General features: G+C 39.3%; 1 long non-coding RNA gene and 1 other non-coding gene across 2 annotated transcripts in view; one reads left to right on the forward strand and one right to left on the reverse strand.

Moving 5' to 3' along the window:
* Positions 1–249: 249 nt before the first annotated feature.
* Positions 250–415, reverse strand: LOC121142095. Its single transcript, XR_005879107.1, has one exon. It is a non-coding gene; the product is annotated as a U1 spliceosomal RNA (small nuclear RNA).
* Positions 416–880: 465 nt separating this feature from the next.
* The window catches only part of LOC121141914, a 72,505-nt gene continuing 54,924 nt past the window's right edge, over positions 881–18,461 (forward strand). Inside the window, exons 1-2 of the long non-coding RNA XR_005878865.1 lie at positions 881–1,114; positions 4,452–4,562. This is a non-coding gene — a long non-coding RNA (uncharacterized LOC121141914). The remainder of the gene's footprint in view (positions 1,115–4,451; positions 4,563–18,461) is intronic.

The following is an 18,461-nucleotide window of genomic DNA, read 5'->3' on the forward strand; positions in this document are numbered from 1 at the left end:
GAAATAACTAAAATACCAAATAATCCTCAAAGACATTTTTCCTTTTATTTATGTCTTTTGTCTGGATGTGTTAGAAATGGAAGCCAGCACCTTTCACATGTTAGGCAAACACTGTTACACTGAGTTGTCACCCTGACTTAGTAGTCCTTATAGGAAAGTAGAAAAACCATCCATATATCTTTTCTGGTACAAATATGGGGACATAAATTCATGCAAAGACCCCAAATCCAATACTCAATATATATTGAAAGCAAAATTGCCAGAAGATGTCATAAATGCATTGCCACAAATTATGGGCAGAGTTTCCTGCCTTTGGGGAAATCCCAGAGTTTAACATGCCCTAAGTGTCATGATTAAACCTCACATGGGAAAAACCTCGTCTGTGCACATGGCTTTTCCCCTGCTAGCTAAGCATGCTTTGAAGTGGGCTAACTGCTCCGACCATTCTTGATGCTGTATTTTTCTTGTTCTGCCAGGTCCTGCCACACTTCTCAGCCCCAAATGAACACACAGACTCTGTAGTAATTATTAAACTGCTGGCCACTGGGTAGGACTTCTTATTGGCTAGCTCTGTCTTAACTATTAACATATTTCTGTTAATCTATGTATTGCCATGAGACTGTGGCTTACCCGGCATGCTACTTCTTAGGCCGCACCACAACTCCTCTTCTGCCCCCTGCCTACCTTTCCCAGAATTCCCCTTGTCTCATAGTCCCACCTATCTTCCTGCCTCTTCTGGCTATAGGTCAAGCGCTGTTTTATTCACCAACCAAGAAGAGAAACATATATACTGAAGGACATTCCCCATCACATTCTCTGCATAAAAATCATACAGCTGTTCTTTCCCTTTGGGCAGGTTCTGCACAAGGACATCAGAGATTTCCAGGAGAAATTGCAATTCCCAAGCTTCCGCATTGAAAGCTCTTTGAAAGTCTGGGAAGCCTCCAGTCTAAAAAAAGGGGGGGAGTAAGCAAACATTAAGTGTGAGCAAGCCTGTAGGGTGACGTGGTAGCACAGTGTTCATACTTCTTGCTCACATGCCTCTTGAGACCTGGGACAGGGCATGAATTGTCAGCCTTCAGTAGCAATGCATTTCAAGTTCAAATTTGTGTAGGTAAGTCTTTACCTCTCTCTCTCTCTCTCTCTCTCTCTCTCTCTCTCTCTCTCTCTCTCTGTGTGTGTGTGTGTGTGTGTGTGTGTGGTCTTCTGTAATGATCCTTGTCTGTTTCCTTGATGAGAGTTGGGGACTATACTTACCTGTGTGTAGAAGGACTAATATTTATAATGTAGCTAAGGACTGTGCTGGTTTAGTAAAGATCTGTTGTAGGTTTTCCTCCAAGATCCATGACGAAACTAGCCCTAGATAGCTGGTTTCCAGAACTACTTATGTTTTCCCTCTTGTTGAGCAGTAGATCACATTATTAGTTATCTAAAAATAACTATAATAAATATAACTTTGTATATAAATATACAGTTTAACTAAAATTGTTCCATGTGTTCTGACAATGCTCCTTCCAAGATGCAAAAACATTTAGCAAGCTCTCAAACCAGGGGGAGGGACGCCTGCTTTTGAGTTGTTTTTCAGAGTTGTTTAAGAGACTCAGAAATCATGAAGCTATTGCTGTTGCCCTGCAAATGTATAAGTGAGTCCCTATTGCTGAATACACCATGTACTTCTGACACAGGACACAGTTGCCCGCTGAGCTAGAAACTAACCTTATAGACACCTCCCTAGAGATAGCTTTCTGAATGGGGGAAGCAGCCAACAATCCTACCATATAGGATGCTTGGGAAGCACAACAGTGTCCTATACGGCATGAGAACACTAAGTGTATTTTTCATGTGTTTAAGTTCCAGCTATTCTTCAAGTTACGCAGGGAAAACAGGCTTTTACGTGCATAGAATCCGATTGATATATCTGATCTCCAGCCAACAGGAAAATCAAAGTAGCACTCCATTTCAAGTCTGAAAATACCAGTTGAAATCAGGCAAAGATCCATTAGCAAGATAACCTCATCCTTCCTTACATATTAAGAATGCTAGGACACACTTATGCTTGCTGTTAACTATTTCATTAAAAGGCTTTGCAGTTCTAATCCTCCATTAATTTAGTGTAGGAGAAGAGATATAACATGTACAAACTTGCAGAAGCAGCTTGTTACATAAACTCTGTTTGCCTCGAGACATGACTCTCTAACCTGTTTTTCAGTTTTGTTTGGGTTAGGCGCTACTGACTGTATAGGGTTTACTGATAGAAGCCACTTACTGCCAGGGTGTAGGCTCAGTTGCAACACTTTTTATTTTCATACTCGCTCCTCAATTTAATGCTGTGTGGAAATGTTATTTAGATCTTAGATTCTGTTTACATACATTTATTTATCTACAAAGTGATTTAGAAATATTATTTACTTGTTTTGGAATATTTTTTGCAAGGGCTGCATGAATGCCATGAAACTCACATGTATGTACATGCTTATTAGCAGTATGATGATGACACAGAGGAAGAAATTTATCAATATGTCCTCTGTTCTACTGAAATGTCATAAAGAATGGCCAAATAGGACTAATAACTGCAACATAAAAGAGTAGGGGAAAATACTGTTATCATAGATATAAAAATGCACACATCAATGTAGATGATCCTACTTATGTATAGATTATTGGAGGTTAACTTTACCCAATGCCATCCTTTAGAACAGTGGTTCTCAACCTTCCTAAGCTGTGACCTTTTACTACAATTTCTCATGTTGTGGTGGCCCCTAACCATTAAATTTTTGCCATTTCTATTTCAAATTGCAATTTTGCTATTGGATCACCAGACTTTCTAAAGGAACTACGGCAAAGAGTCCAGGCTGTCACATGACCCAAGAGCAGGTTATAATAATGAGGGAAACTACAGTTCCTTCCACTAAGGTGACTAGCAAGGCTCATACCACACACACAAACAATAGCAAACTACCTCACAAAGGAAATGAAGTTTTCCAGATGGTGATGGCATCTTTGTGACCAGCATTCCCATAGCAGTTTCTGGCACGTAAGATGTCACTGAGGATAGCTAACTAGAAAAGTGACCACTTTGTGAGAAAACCCAGGAAGACTTAGAAGAAGGAAATAAGTAATTGTTATTGGCCATATGTTCAGTGGAAACAAAAACTATGATGAGTATACTCTATGCTTGTGTCAAAACAGCCAATTGGCGTCTCTAAAACCTGTAAGAAATACTTAGGATGGTACCAATCCACGAAGCTCTATACCAGTGTGTCCTGAGATTTCTGTCCCCAAAATACATCATATTTCATTTCTGTCACATTCTAGAAGGTCTACATTTAGAATTTTGGAATTATTTTTAACACTAGTTATTTTGCTCAGAGTAAAATGAGAAAGATTGTTTGATGATTAAAGAAAACCTAAGACAACTGCATTAACAATGTGCAGAATTGTCAATTTCCAGATACCTGAAAAGATAGCATTAAAGTATGTCTTTGAGGGTTACGCTTTCCTAGCTATACTCAGAATGTCATGAAACAAAAGCATAAGAGTTGTAAATAAATAATAATCTTTCTGTTACAGACCTTTGAATACTTGTGTAGTAACAATCCTGGGGGGGAGGTCCTTTAGTTTTGAGAATGATAAGATTATTTCTCCCCTGTTTCTCCTTTCTGAAGCCACTCACTGTCAATAAAGAAAAAAGAAAAAAATCTGCTATGGAGAAGGCCAGCCGGGAGAAAACTTGATAAGTAAACCTGGTGACCTGAGTTCCCCAGGGAATGTGGACCCACAAAATTTGCTCTCTGACTTCCACTCACATGCTCTGCCCAACATCCAACACACATCATGATTATGGGGATGATGATATTTTTAAACTAAATCCAGAAAGATGTCATAGTTGGCAAAATATTAGCATGTAAGCATGAGGTCCTGAAGCCTCTCCCCATAAGTCTACAAAACAGAGCTAACAGTGGTGATGCACACCTGTAATACTAGTCCTAGGTCAGAGAGTCAGGTAGAGCCCTGGGGTTCTATGTCCAGTCAGCCTAGTATACATATATAGCCTAATTGGCAGGTTCTATGTCAGTGAGAGATCTTTTCCTCACAAACCAAAGACAACAGTATAAAGATAGAGGGAGCAGGATAAAGAATTCAAATTAGCCTTGGAAACAGGGAGTCCAAGGCCAAACTCAGATCCTGTCTCAAAAAACCAAGAGAGAAAGGAAAGAAAAGAAAATGAAGGGAAATAACAAGAGCTGTATCAATTTTAGTGAAGTAATAATATCAATCAGCCTACATTTAATATGATATGTATATGTAGAATAGCTAGGGGCAGTGAATATTTGTACATGGTAAAAGACTAAAGCCAGAAATAAAGACACATCTTATGAAAATGTTAGTTTAAGAAAGGGAACAAGGGTAATGACTGCTTTTCTAAAGTTAAATTTCACTTCTCATTCTAGTTACTCAGGAAGCTGAGGCAAGAGGATCACTTTGGCCAAGGAGATTACGGATAGCCTGGCTAACGAACTAAGACCCCCACCTCACCAAAGAAGGGCAGGAAAGATGACTCAGTAAGTAAAGGTACTTGAAGCCAGTCCTAAAGACCTGAGTTAGATCCTCAGGAGAGAATCAACTTCTGCTTCTTGTCATACTGACTCTCTCTCTCTCTCTCTCTCTCTCTCTCTCTCTCTCTCTCTCTCTCTCTCTCACACACACACACACACACACACACACACACACGAGAGAGGCAAACAGGCAGACAAAGACAGAAATAAACAGAGAGACTGAGACAGAGAGACAGTGAGAATAAATGTAAGAAAAAGAAGGAAGATGAATAAAATCAGAGGTTTTCATTAGTCTTGAGAAAGTAGCCCACACTGCAAAAAGTTCGTGGTCTCTTTGATTACCGTTTGTACTCATTCTTATTATTTGCCATCCTTTTTTATTTCATGGCAGAGTCAGGTAAACCTAGTACCTCAATATCAAAATAGCAATTGATCGGGCATATGCAGGCTGCTACGAAGCTCCTGTGATGTCTGTTTGGAGACATGTTATTTTTGCAGCATCCTTGTAACTGAGTCGCAAGCTCTCAGTTCTTGTAGTCCGGGTCTTTTGCATTACCACAGTCTAGAGTGGGATTCTCTTCCCTCGTGTGTAGTGTGAAGACCTTGATGTCATACGAGTCCACTTCTCTTAGCTTCTGTGCTTCTGTTACCGTAAGACTGGCAGCTATGGAGCAGCAGAGTCAGAGGGCAGTTGGGCAGCACTGGAAAATGAACGTCACCACTGAAAATGCCTTTAGAGACTTGAATTCATAAAGGCACAGGAATGTTTTGAAGTTGTGTGTCTAGGCGGTAACTGAGGTGATGAATACATTTGCATTGACTGAGTGGGGTAGTGGGGGAAGAAAGGGAAGGTGGAATTCTGCAGTTGTTAAAATGAGAGGCTCTGTGCAGGAGAAATAAAAACCCACGAAGGATTAATGAGTAGTGACATAAGAGAAAAGAAGTGGAATAAGCAACATTGTCAGAACAAAAATAGGAACAAATTTAGGGAGTGGGAGAGGATTAGAAGAGATTGATCTATCATTTTCAGGTAGAAGGATCTTATAATAGTGAACATCTATTATCTATCTATCAATCTATCTATCTATCTTCTATAATCTACCTGCCTATCATCTATCATCTACTATCATTTATCTGTAGACATATATTTCTAACTGGAGATTTTTCCTAATCATGTCTTTTCATGCCTTCTACATAGACTAGGAATCTATAAAAACAACAAACAAACACCTATCTACTGGTTCTCACTAAGGAAAAATTGTGAGACTGATGATGGCCAGAGTACAAATTAGAAATTCTATGCAGCATTGAAACATTGAAAATTACCAAACAGGTAATAGGTTCTAAGGTCAGGATGCACAAGAGGAATACTTTGAACTTTGAAAACACATCTACGCTTGTTATTTTGGTCAACTAGTACAGATACAATTGTCAAAGGCATTTTTGTAACTTGAGAGTTCAGAATTGGAGGTCGCACACAATTTCATCACAAGTTTAATTGAAAATAAAGTGGATTTCAGTTTGGTGGTGTCACCCTGCTATGTCTGGATTTGGGGGCTGGAGTGAGAAGGAATAGAAGAGACTATAAATCAGCCACTGTGGCTTTGATTAGAGGTCATCTGGGCTTCTCTCTACAGATTATGTACATGAAGGGTGAGGGGTCAAAATCCAGGGGTGTGCATTTAAGTTTTGCAACTAAATTTGTTTATTTAAATATCAAGATGTAAAATTGAAATCTAGGAATAATATTTGATTAAGAGCAGAAAGTAACTAATATAAATAATTGTGCTGTGATTGCATACATTCCTTGGAGACTAATTTTGCCAGAAGTAAGAAAGCTGCCTTGCCTATTTTTAAAGAGTCAAATTACATTTCTGTACTTTTAAGTTTAGTGTATCTTAGCAACCTACCAAGTAGAATATGCATGCCTAAGAAGAAGAAAAGATTTGCAATGGTCCATGCTTTGTTTATGGCAATGTTAAAATCCAGGACTTCCGATAGCATTATTTGGATTAAATAATATCCATGATATAGGAAAGTCATTTACTTGTAATTGATTTCATAGAGAAAAGATTCTTTGGGGGTATTCTTTAGTTTATAGAATCTCTTAGCACTTTAGACAGAGGAATCTAAGTTTGCACCACAGAGTCTGAAACACATTTTAAATTCCAAATTGGCTTTTGTAAAGATGAGAGTATTGGGCAATACTTCATACAGTCAATGATTTTCAACTAAGTTAAGTATCCTGTGAATGGTCATTTTACAGTTACAAATCAATTCATAATATACTGAGCATCTATCATGACCATGCACCCTGTAAAAACTAAAAACCATTAAAAGTGGCTGTTTGGATTTTCAATGAGCTACTATTCTAAGGGGGAAAAAAATCAGCTATCAATTTGTATGCTGTGTAATGACAGAAATATTGAAAAATTTTTCTCAGGACTCAGTACATCTGTCTTATAGGGTTCATTAACCTCTATACACACACACACACACACACACACACACACACACACATACACACACACACACACAGGAGTAAAAAAAATAGCCCCATGCTGGGCGGTGATGGCACATGCCTTTAATTCCAGTTCTTGGGAGGCAGAGGCAGGTAGATCTTTCTGAGTTCAAGGACAGCCTGGTCAGCAAATTGAGTTCTGTATAATCAGAGTTGTTACACAGAGGGACCGTTTGGGGGTGGGGGTGGAGGGCAAAACAGAATTACAAAGAAACCACAACACTTATTTTGAATTCTATTCATATGGCATTTGGATTATCTTTCTTATAGAATTTACTTACAGAATTATCAGTGCTATGCCAGCAAATTTTTTTTATTTCTAATTTTGACTTTTTTGAGTTTCTCTGTGTAGTCCTAGCTGTCCTGGAACATGCTCTGTAGACCAGGCTGGCCTCAGACTCGTAGAGATCTGCCTTCCTGCCTCTGTTAAAATGTATTTTCCCTAGAATGTGCCAAATTATTATAGAAATATCTTTTTTTCTGGACCAGAGAGGTGACTCTGGGAATAAATAAATGTACCTGGCACAAAACCCGGTGTGCTCAGTTGTATGCCATGCATGAAGGAGTCCTCAGACTACACAGGCATGCTGTATAATATTAAAAATTACTGCAACCCATGCTTCGTGCTGATAATTACCACAAGTCACGAGCAAGATTAGTCATCGATTTCTCACAGTTTCGTTAGGTTACAAGCAATGCTGTTCTCTCTGTGGCTGCCTACAGGGAATAGCAGAGCTCATTAACAATTGTGCTTCAGTTAATCTTAGCTTTCACATGTACTCGGCTTTCAGTTTGCTTGGGCCTGGGAAATACATTATATTCAGGGTTTTATCATTGGAGGTGTGGCCACTCACTGTTGTTTTCTGGAGTGGATGCCTCACTCTTGCCTGCTTCCTTCCCACCGGCTTTTTGTTTAGTAATGAACAAGGCAAATCTTTCCCAAAACAGTGCATCCTCCCATTCCTAACTCTGCCGTGCCCTCTACCTTCCAGCGCCATCCCTCATCTGATCTCTCTAGTCATTTCTTTCCTGAAGTTTCCCTGTGGCATCCGAAGTAACTAAGCTCTTTGCATCAGGTCTAGCATGGAATCTTAGTCTGAGAACAGTTTGCAGTTGTCTCGGGCCGTTTTTGTTAGCCTTGAGCACGAACAGAGAAAACAAGTGCTTCGGGTAATGGTTGGTCAGATATGCTTTAGACTTTTCCCCCACTTCCCACTGTGCTGGTGGCCTTAAACAAAGCAAAGAGGAAGGAAATCCTAGGGTGGAGGAAGAGGCGATCTTGACCCTGGATGTGACTTCAGGAAATTGACTCACTGCAACACTGAAGCTCTGTACTGACCCTTATATTTTGCGTCTGTCGTAAGCAGGGGTCTGGGATAAAAGAGGGGATGATGGCTCCGACAGCACGGCCATGCAGGCAAGCATGCAACACTTGCATCAAGCTGAATCGGAGAATGGATAGTTAGTTCTGTACCTGGGCTGGCCAGCTTAACTAGATCTTTGTACTGGGATGACAGTGGAAGGAGGCAGTGAAGTCTTCTGGACAAACGCACTTCATTCTGCTTTATACATACACTCGGCATGCTCCACGCAAGGGTGTGACTACAACAGGAAGTGAGGTTCCACTCCAAGCCCCTCCTCTGTCTCTCGCCTTCCTTTGCCAAGCAAAGAATTTTTATAGCAATTTTAATAGACAAAGAACATTACCTTTTAAAAGATAAAAGGATAAAAGAAGAGATTTTACCTCTAAGAGTGTTTGAAGGAATAGCACAGGGAATTTCAAAGCAGTATTTTCCATTGGTGATTGGCAGAGTTTCATGGGCGCTTGTGCTCCTACCTATTGCTGTTGTACTGAATGCCTCCACGTCTTGCCTGAGCAAATATTGATTGCTACAAGTACAAAAGTACATTCAAATTGAAATAAATGGACAAGCTAACAACCAAATCCTGTCCAGTTGCTAATGAAATATGAATTATGTTTTGAAGAGAAAATATGAACACATATAAATGAAATTATTCAAGAGAAGTAAATTTAAGACCCATTTAAGGTACTAAGGTTAAATTCAGGGCAGGTAATATGTCAAATAAAACCAGTGACTTTACATTAGAACCATTAAAATGAAAGTAAGACTAGAGAAGGGTAAAGAAGCCAATTTGCAAGAGAAGTTTAACATATTTGAAGTCATAAGACATGGTATTTCCATGATAAATGCTTGATTTTTAATTTTGTTATGCAGAGTACATTTTCCGTTTAAGGAAACCATAAACTTTTTAAGTAGTAGACCATAATTCCAAGCATCTATGTGACTGACTGATGAATTCCATCATCTACAAAAATATGATTGGCAGGACGAAAGTCCCATACAAAATAGGAAGGCAAACAAAACCAGTAAGAATGACAGTCACCAAGTCAAGAGTGTTAGAAATGGTGGCTTTCACAGGAAAACAGATGGCGCCATGTAGACTATTCTGCAACAATGAACCCTTCTTTAGGGATTCCTTTTCCTCATAGAGAGTTTGACATGTTCTTTCCCAAATGCTTTTGTCACACTGACATCTTTGTACACTGTCAACTACCCAGGATGGCTGTGAGCTCTGGGCCTTCTATGCTTCTCCACCTCCTTCCCCCACTCCTTTTCTTTAATATTAACCCATGAGTGTACTTACCTAGCCTGTGATATGCAGTGTAGATACTGAAATTAGACCATTTAAAAACTACAATGTGAAAATTAGAGATGTTATACAAATCCCATCAAATTCTCCAAAGCAAGGCTGGAAAAATCACAGGTGGTGAGGCGTGACTTTCCTGGTCCATATAGACAAAGTCTCGTGAAATCAGAAAATAGGTTTATAGGAAATTACCTGGTTAGCCACCTCTAAAGGGGAAGTGACAAAAAAGATTATCCAAGTGCTGTGAATATTCTCTCTGGGTAAGCCAGTTCACATACAGCTGATGGGTGCAGTGGGCAGAGAGATGCTGTTTCCCAAAGATGGCCAAGCTTTCCCCTCGAAACCTGCTGTTATTAAGTAGTCAAGAGGAAGACTCCAATAGGAGTCAACAGGACTTTCAGAGTGGAAGATTCTGCTGGGTATATTCACAGGCCCATTGGAATCACACAGGTACTTTAAGAAAGAGAAAGTGGTATTAGAATCAGAAAGAGGGTTGACCACTACAGTAGAGGTTGAAATTCTACATTGCTAAGTGTGGAGACAGAGAAAGCCTTGAACTGATGGGTGCCAGGGCCCCTAAAAGTTGGAAAGGGGAGGAAGCAGCCATCAGGAGAATTCAGACCTACAGAAATGTTGACCTAAGGCCAGTGAGCTTATGTCAGATATCTGCTCTACAGACTTTAAGACAATATAACAGGAATTTTTGGTCTAAAATCCTACCAAATTTGTGGAAATAAGAAAAAAATAACATGAAGGACACAGAAGTGAGTGTATGTCATAGCAATTAGTACTTTCTGAATCATAAAACCAGTACCACAAGATATGGAAAAAAGTGTAATATAAAGACTTCCAGGAAACATAATTAATAATTATAGTTCTCTTCTGAGTATCAGCCTAGAACCCTTGTACTCTGTGGTTTGCAAATACTAATTACTAATGCTAGCACATACTCTGTTTCAGATTTGCAAGAGATTTAAACATTGTCTGGTTCTATTTTACAGTCATGTTTGAATCTCTGAGCATGAATGACAGTAGCAGACATATTTTACATTATAACTTAACATATATACCTACCTAATACTGGATGGCAAACTTGGTACATTTTCATATTTTTGTAGTCTCTCCTTCATTTAATTGTAGTCTATTTAATTAAAAAATGCTATGGAGAACTCCTGAGTTGATTTTTATCATTCACTGATGTGTTTAAAGTGGTAATAAATAGAGAGAGAAATAACTGAATGCAACATATATTAGCAAAATGAAGATGCTTAGTCATAAGACAGAGCAAGCAGTGACATCTTAGTCCTTCTAAGTGAGTCCTGGACATTGGAAAAACCCTAAGTAGGTATTCATAAAACTTCAGATATCCATATGAGAATGCCCACATGAATGTTGCCTAATCAGCAAAGTACATTGTGCTTGAGTTGCATGATAGGACATAAGCATTGATAAGGACTGATTGCTGTGTAGGGGTGAAGTCTAGTGACAACATCTCATGGTTTTTGGAGCACCTCATTGGATTCAAGCCTCATGGGACCCAGGCACATTCATTTCAGGAATGACAGTATTGATTGATACCAGAGTGCCTTAACAATCTTGTTTCTAAGAGTAGTTGATAGACTACGTTTGTTTGTAAGTAAATGTTATCCAACTCTCCGCTGAAAACTCGTTTCCATTGTTAACCTGCCCTAGAGTGGCACCATCGTGTGGGAAGAAGTCATTAGCTAACGCCTACTTCTCAGTTCTCACCATTTGGCAAAAGGACCTGCTGAATACGACACACTTAACTTGGCTTCTTTCCATTCACCAGGAGACATTTAATTCTATTTCAAGGAGAATGAGTCGCTCTTAGCTGGATATTCTCAGAGATCTGCTGTCACAAAGCTTGCAGAGTTCAGGGTTCTGAATTTGCAGCATGCAGAGTTCCCCTCTATAAACCCTGAGCTGAGCACATGGAAGGAGGGAGCTGTGCGAGTGCAGTGGCCTTCAGATCACATCTGCTGCAGCATCTCCTTTTATTATGCCTCCCCACACCAAGCTGGGGCAACCGTGTACCCTCATGTTTGTATCATATAGCATTTACCTTCATCCTACAGCTAGACTCTCGCGGGTCATTTTAACTTTTTTTATTACGTATCTGTTGGGCCTAAAGAGGCCCAGACAGACGCAAGGCCCAGTGTAACTTCCTAAGCCTGACTAGAGTTTGGTGACCTGTCTTTGGTCAGAACTTCCACACATGAGTGACTCAGCACAGCATGATCTAGAGCTGCTTCTGCGCAGCTACCTCTAACTTGGTGGGATGCTATGGCCCTTATCCCTCACGCCACCTCACCCCATCCTGACTTCCACCCCCTCTCTCAACCCTACGTAAGCTCCTGCCTGATGCAATAAAATGAGACCCTGCTTTTACAAGTCTCCCGACTCAGTGTGGTTCTCTCCTGTGATTACAAGGGGGTTCTGGGTTGTGTACACTCTCCATCCTGCTCAGCCCCAAGGAGGGACCAGCAGGATTGGCTCCTCCACAGCCCTGCCTGCTGGAGAATCCGGCACACATCATTTATTATTTATTTGTGTGCCTGTGTGTATATTGTTGAATATAATTGCGTGGATGTTCATGTGGACAGCTTCCAGACATTGCTTCTTTCCTTTAACCATGTGGGTTCTTGGCCTGGTAGAGTCTTAAACTCCTAATCTGATTTTCATTGATAATTCTATTCCTCTCACTCTGACCTAAAATCCCCCCTCCAATGGAATACTTCCAAAGATTGTAATAGAAAATGAGATATAAAAGACTTAAATATATTACTAACACTTAGAGCCTGTCCTAGAACTCACTGTGTAGACCAGGGTGGCCTAAAAATTATAGAGATCCACCTGTATCCTGAGTGCTGGGATTAAAGGCGTGTGTCACCACTGCATGGCCTGAATTTTCATTTTTAAGCCCAGTGTTTTACAAAATTACAGTAGTAACGATGCTGTGTACCTATTTTCCTTCCTCTCTGCTCCCCTACCTTGGGTTTCCTCCAGTGTCAAGTACAAATAACGTCCTGACTATCAGTCTTTATTTCTAAATCATCTTTTTTTTTTTTTTTTTTTTTTGGTTTTTCGAGACAGGGTTTCTCTGTGGCTTTGGAGGCTGTCCTGGAACTAGCTCTTGTAGACCAGGCTGGCCTTGAACTCACAGAGATCCGCCTGCCTCTGCCTCCCAAGTGCTGGGATTAAAGGCGTTGGCCACCAACGCCCGGCCAGTCTTTATTTCTAAATGTCTTTAAGCATTATAAAAATGCCTGGGTGACTTTATATTTCCTTTGCTATGTCCTGAAACTCAGGGGACAGATAGAAAACTGTGATTGCTACTATTTTTGACAGAATATAGTTTTTAGAGGTCTGACATTGTAAACAGAAAAAGAATGTGGAGCAGAGAAGGAAAGAAAGAAGAAAAACATGTTCTTAGAGAATAACACAGAAATTACTATTCCTCCATAATTGTGATGACTGAAACTTAAACCAAGCAAAGATTTGCGTTTTGCAACTGCTTGCCCCCAAAATACCTGGAAAAACCCTGTTGCTTCTCTAAAATTTACTTTCAGGATTGTGTCTGAACAAGAAGACCAACAGTTATGTTTAATAAAGAATACAGGATCAGAAGTCATGGAAATTTGATTCCTATCCTCCATGAGCTACTCAGATGCCCTTTTCCTCAGTCACTCATGTGTGTGTCAGAGGCTGAGATCTCAAGAAAAATAGATGTGCTGACACTAGCAGATTACTCCATTGCTTCACAAGTATTTTAACGTTCACTCTGTAATAATTCCCCCATACCATCTATTGACAAACTCTCTCTTAAAGGCCTTGCTTGTCCCTTAGTTGTATACTCTCCTAGTTCAGTTTTTCAGGGCACTTTGAGTAGAACCTTCTAGTAGGTTCTTCCTGACAGTTATATCCTCCCCCCACCCCCACACACTCCATTTATTTTGCCTAAAAAAAAACAAAACCTGGCACACAACAGGAATTCAGTAAGTTCTGTGTGGAGGAATAAATGAATTCTCACCATCACTGTGAATTTACTTTTTCCACCAATGTGACTAAGTAATGTTCCTTCCTGTCTTCCTTCCTTCCGTTTTTGGCATCTGACTTTGTGTGTGCGTGTGTGCGTGTGTGCGTGTGTGTGTGTGTGTGTGTGTGTGTGTGTGTATAACTGGAAAAACTGTATTTGGTGTGAAAAGCCACTATTATGATCCATTATAATCTTCACCTGAAAAATAGAAGAGAACAATTTGTCTTTTCCATCTAGTGTCTAAATTGTAGGCAACAAGCTTCAGTTTCTAAATGCAAATGCTGTGCCAATCCTGCCCTTTTTGTCCCCTTTGGTCCTCCCTGAAGCATTCCTCTGGCCCTCTACCTCTTAGTTTTGTTTAAAAATACACTTGTCAGTTGAGATTAAGATACCATTTCCATGTGAGCACGAAGGTGAGAAAGAATTCCAGTCCTGTTGGATGCTGGGGGATCCAGGCCATTTAGCTCTTCCAGGCAGAATAAAGCTGTATCCCAAATTACTAGAGTCAACAGGTTTGGTGGCAGGGTGAGTGAGTGAAGCATTGTACGGTGTTCCCTAGAAACCAGCAAGTCCAGCGGCAGAAGGAAGGGTAGGCTCTGCCTCTATTAACTATCTCAGCAATGTTTGTTTAGTAGTTTAGCATGTTTGATGGGTCTTTACATACGCCCTAGTCTGTCTTCCTTTAACTTAGTGGAACTCATAAGAATAACAAACTAATAATGAGTCTGCATCTGCATTGTTCCTGAAACAATCAGGTGGTAGCTTCCACAAAAATGTCCAGAAATTTCATGATTCAGTAACTATTGGTGTTTGTTATTATAGCTTTATGGAATACTTTTTCCTGAATTCTTGTGTTCACATGCCTACTGTTTTGAGAAGTAACTTTAGGTTGACTGTGACATCAGATTCCTTCATTTAGCAAGCAACTTGTGTGTGGTCTATGTAGAAGCAAGTGCTGGGCAAAGGCTGATGGAAATGGCAGGGGCCAGGTTCGTGCATCACTGAGGGGTTTTTTTTTCTCTACTCATTTGTGTTTTGAGCCAGTCTATGCCTTTGTAGTCCAGCCTGACCCGGAGCCTCCCCTCCCGCTGCTTCAGTATGCTCCATGCTAGGATTGCAGGCTTGGGCCACCACACCCAGCTAAGGATATTTTGAGCAGAAACATAATAGTGCCATATTCTTTTTTTTTTTTTTTTTGGTTTTACGAGACAAGGTTTCTCTGTATTGTTTTGGAGGCTGTCGGTCCAGCCTGGCCCCGAACTCACAGAGATCCGCCTGCTTCTGCCTCCCGAGTGCTGGGATTAAAGTTGTGCGCCACCACCTCCCGGCTTTGCATGGCATTTTTATAGTGTTTCCTACTTCCTCTCTCAGAAAGGGACAAGAGGCTGTTATGAAAAATCTCTTAGAACATTTACCAAAATTTGGATTCTCAGCCTATTAAGCTAAGAAAACCGGTGGCAGTCAGCAGAATTGACCCAGGAATTTGAGTTTAAGAGTAGAAATCTAAAATGTTATGTGAAGGAAAAAGAATTTAAAAAAATCACTGAAGACCTGTCCTAAAAAATTTATATGATTGCGTATTTGAAAAGAATTTGTGCTGTTGATTCATTAAGTACAAAAAAGTCACAGACATCCTACCCTGCAGGAATGACCATGACACAGAATAATAACTAACCCTCTCATTGTCTTATAATTTAACCTTTCTCCATCTCATGTAATACAAAAGACATAGCAATTGAGTTATGCAGACTAGAAAGAACTACTAGTAATTGTGAATATGAAGACATTTTAAAACACAAGAGATACTGTAATAAAGCACTTACTTTACCTTTAGCAGTTTGTGTAAGACTACAAAGAATATTTTCTAATATGGATAGGTATATAAACGTACCCCATCACTGTGATTAAATGTCTTGATGAATTGACAGAGACAAATGCTAAGATTAAATCTAAATAACTTTGTTTTAGTCTTAGAATAGTTAGAATCCATCAATGGGGACCTATAGACAAAACTTTTGTAATCTCAGAAATTCACCTTGAAAATATAACCTTTGATGGGTGGTGGTGACATATGCCTTCTATCCCAGCACTCAGGAGGCAGAGGGAGGCAGACCTCTATGAGTTCAAGGCCAGCCTGGTCTACAGAGCAAACCCAAAGGAAGAAAGGAAGGAGAAAGAAAGAAAACGTAACCTGTTATTGTATCAAATTATTTTTAATGACATTTGATATATCAAGTATCTTTTATCTTCCAGAAACTACTTTACTGAAAATTAAGATTAAAAAATACTTCCTCACATGTATTTTTATTTCTAAAGTCAAGCAAATTAATTATTTAATTCCTTAATGCCCATTATCTAGATTTTCTTCCTCTTATATTTAACAGATTTATGGCCAGACTAATAAGACATCTCTGTTTATCCAGAAATAATTCCTCAAGTAAAAAAAGAAAGAACTAAAAAAATCATTCATATTGAGGTGATGAAAATGTCCTAAAATTAAATTGTTATATGGCTGCACCAACCTTGTGAATATGCTAAAACCATGGAAACATCCATGATTATCTATAAAGGAGTGAGTTTTGCAGTATGAGATTATAGCTCAATAAAGCTGTTGAAAAATTAATATGTTTATGTGTGATATAAAGTATCTGTGCTAAAAGTCTGATAATGCATCTATGGAGAAGGGAAGAAGGCCACTAGACACTGATTTCTCAATATTCTCATTCTCACTTATACTTCTATAGACCTAGTCAAATAGTAATGTTCCCTAAGCTAAGAATATTCCCTGTGAACTTGAGAATTTTGCTTAAGGTGTACATCCTAGGTAAACACAGTAAGATAATACGGTTTGACACAAACATTATGTCCCACAGTTTTTTTTGTTTTGGTTTTGTTCTTTTACCTTTTCTTTTTTGGAAGGCCACCCATTCCATTATTTTCTATATCTGAGCCAAGGAATCACATCATTTGTAGAATGTACTTTACATGCATTTCTACGAGTGTAAAATTGGACTTGATGACTTTTAAACAACCTTACAATGTTGAATTTAATAAGACATTGTGTACATAGAAAACGAGTCTGAGTGTGGTGATTGTCACTAGTATCTTCGGTGATGTCCTTACTAATACCACAACATGTTGCAAGAAAGTTGACTGTTAAAAGTATTGAAATAAGGGTTTGAAAAATGACTCACTAGCAAAAAAAAAATGCTTCCACATAAGTTTGAATCTCCAGAGCCTACATAAAAGCCAGAAATGTGGAACAAACATCTGTAGTCTCATGTTTCAGTGGAGAAATGAAAATGTAGACAGCAGAATCCACCAAAAAAGAAAGAAAAACGAAAACCAAACAACAAAAAATACAGAGAGACCCTGGCTCCAACAACAAGGTAGGTGATGGAGACCAACACCTGTGATTGTGCTCTGACCTCGACACGGCTGCCTTGTTCTTTGTGCACGCACACTCACAAGCATGAATGTGCCTGCACACACGTGCACACGATGCATTAGAATAAGTATGTTTTAAAGAAATTCTGTCTTGTGCATGTGGAAGGTTTTCAGCAGCAGTATTGTCATCTCTCCATGGTAGCCATAACTTTACTACATAAATGAAGACAAGTATAGGCTTAGGCAGCAATGACACCATGAAGGACACCAGGTGACAGCGACATGAAATGCTGTGTCTCAAGTCCACCTCTAAGAACTAAGTTGTGTTTCTTGATAAAAATCCTTTAATAATTATCTTCATGACTGTTCTAATTACTGGCCCTTAAGTGACCAACGTCCCATAGAGGTGTTTCCAAGGCAGGTGAAGGAGTCATGTCCCATTTGTCTTTGAGAATAATTCACAGATATAATCGATGTCTCTTAAGGCTGTTTTAAGAAAGATTCATTCCCTGGGAGTTACCTTAAAGAGTCATGCAGACATATGGAGATGTGTTCCTTTCAATAGGAACCTAAGGCATGATATCTTAAAAATAACAAATGTCAAATTCTTCAGAAAAAATCACAGAGAAATAAATGTCATATATTTCCATCTGACTGAGTTATTTAATTGTGGGAAATAAACCGTGATTTTAAGTCATTGTGCCAGAGTATGACATTGTGTGGTCACTATCATAGACTGTCAAAACTAGGAGTTCCTGCTCAGAGTAGGTAGTTCTCAAACACCGTAGGAACTGAACTGATCAATTTACCATGGCTACTACCATTTTTCTGGAACTACAGTTTTCTCAAAGATATCAGGGTAACTACAGGTAACATGTCTGTATATGCCTGTGTATGCACTGCAAGACTATGCTCAGGGAATGATTTATTTTCTGCTAAAAGTATGGAATTGTTTAATTTTGTGTCCCCCTTTCCGTAGTTTTCTTCTCAACAAACTATTTCTGAAAAAAATGGCATCTACAAAAATACATGTGTGTGCATGCTTCTAACCTCTACATTAACCACACTGCAGCTTCTTTCTGGCCTTAGACCAACAGAGGTTGCCATTTTCACATTAGATCAGCATGCCAGTTTCCCTAAATTGCAGATTACTTCTCAGAGTTAAGTCTAGGTCAATCAGCTGTGTCTGCCTTTGTTAGGAAAAAAGTCTCAATCCTCCAGTTTGCCTGCAGTTTTTGTCAGGATTTTAATTGTACAGTTCCCTTAGTAG

Source organism: Mesocricetus auratus, unplaced genomic scaffold (genome assembly GCF_017639785.1).
Source record: "Mesocricetus auratus isolate SY011 unplaced genomic scaffold, BCM_Maur_2.0 Super-Scaffold_100008, whole genome shotgun sequence".
NCBI classification, from domain to species: Eukaryota; Metazoa; Chordata; class Mammalia; order Rodentia; family Cricetidae; genus Mesocricetus; species Mesocricetus auratus.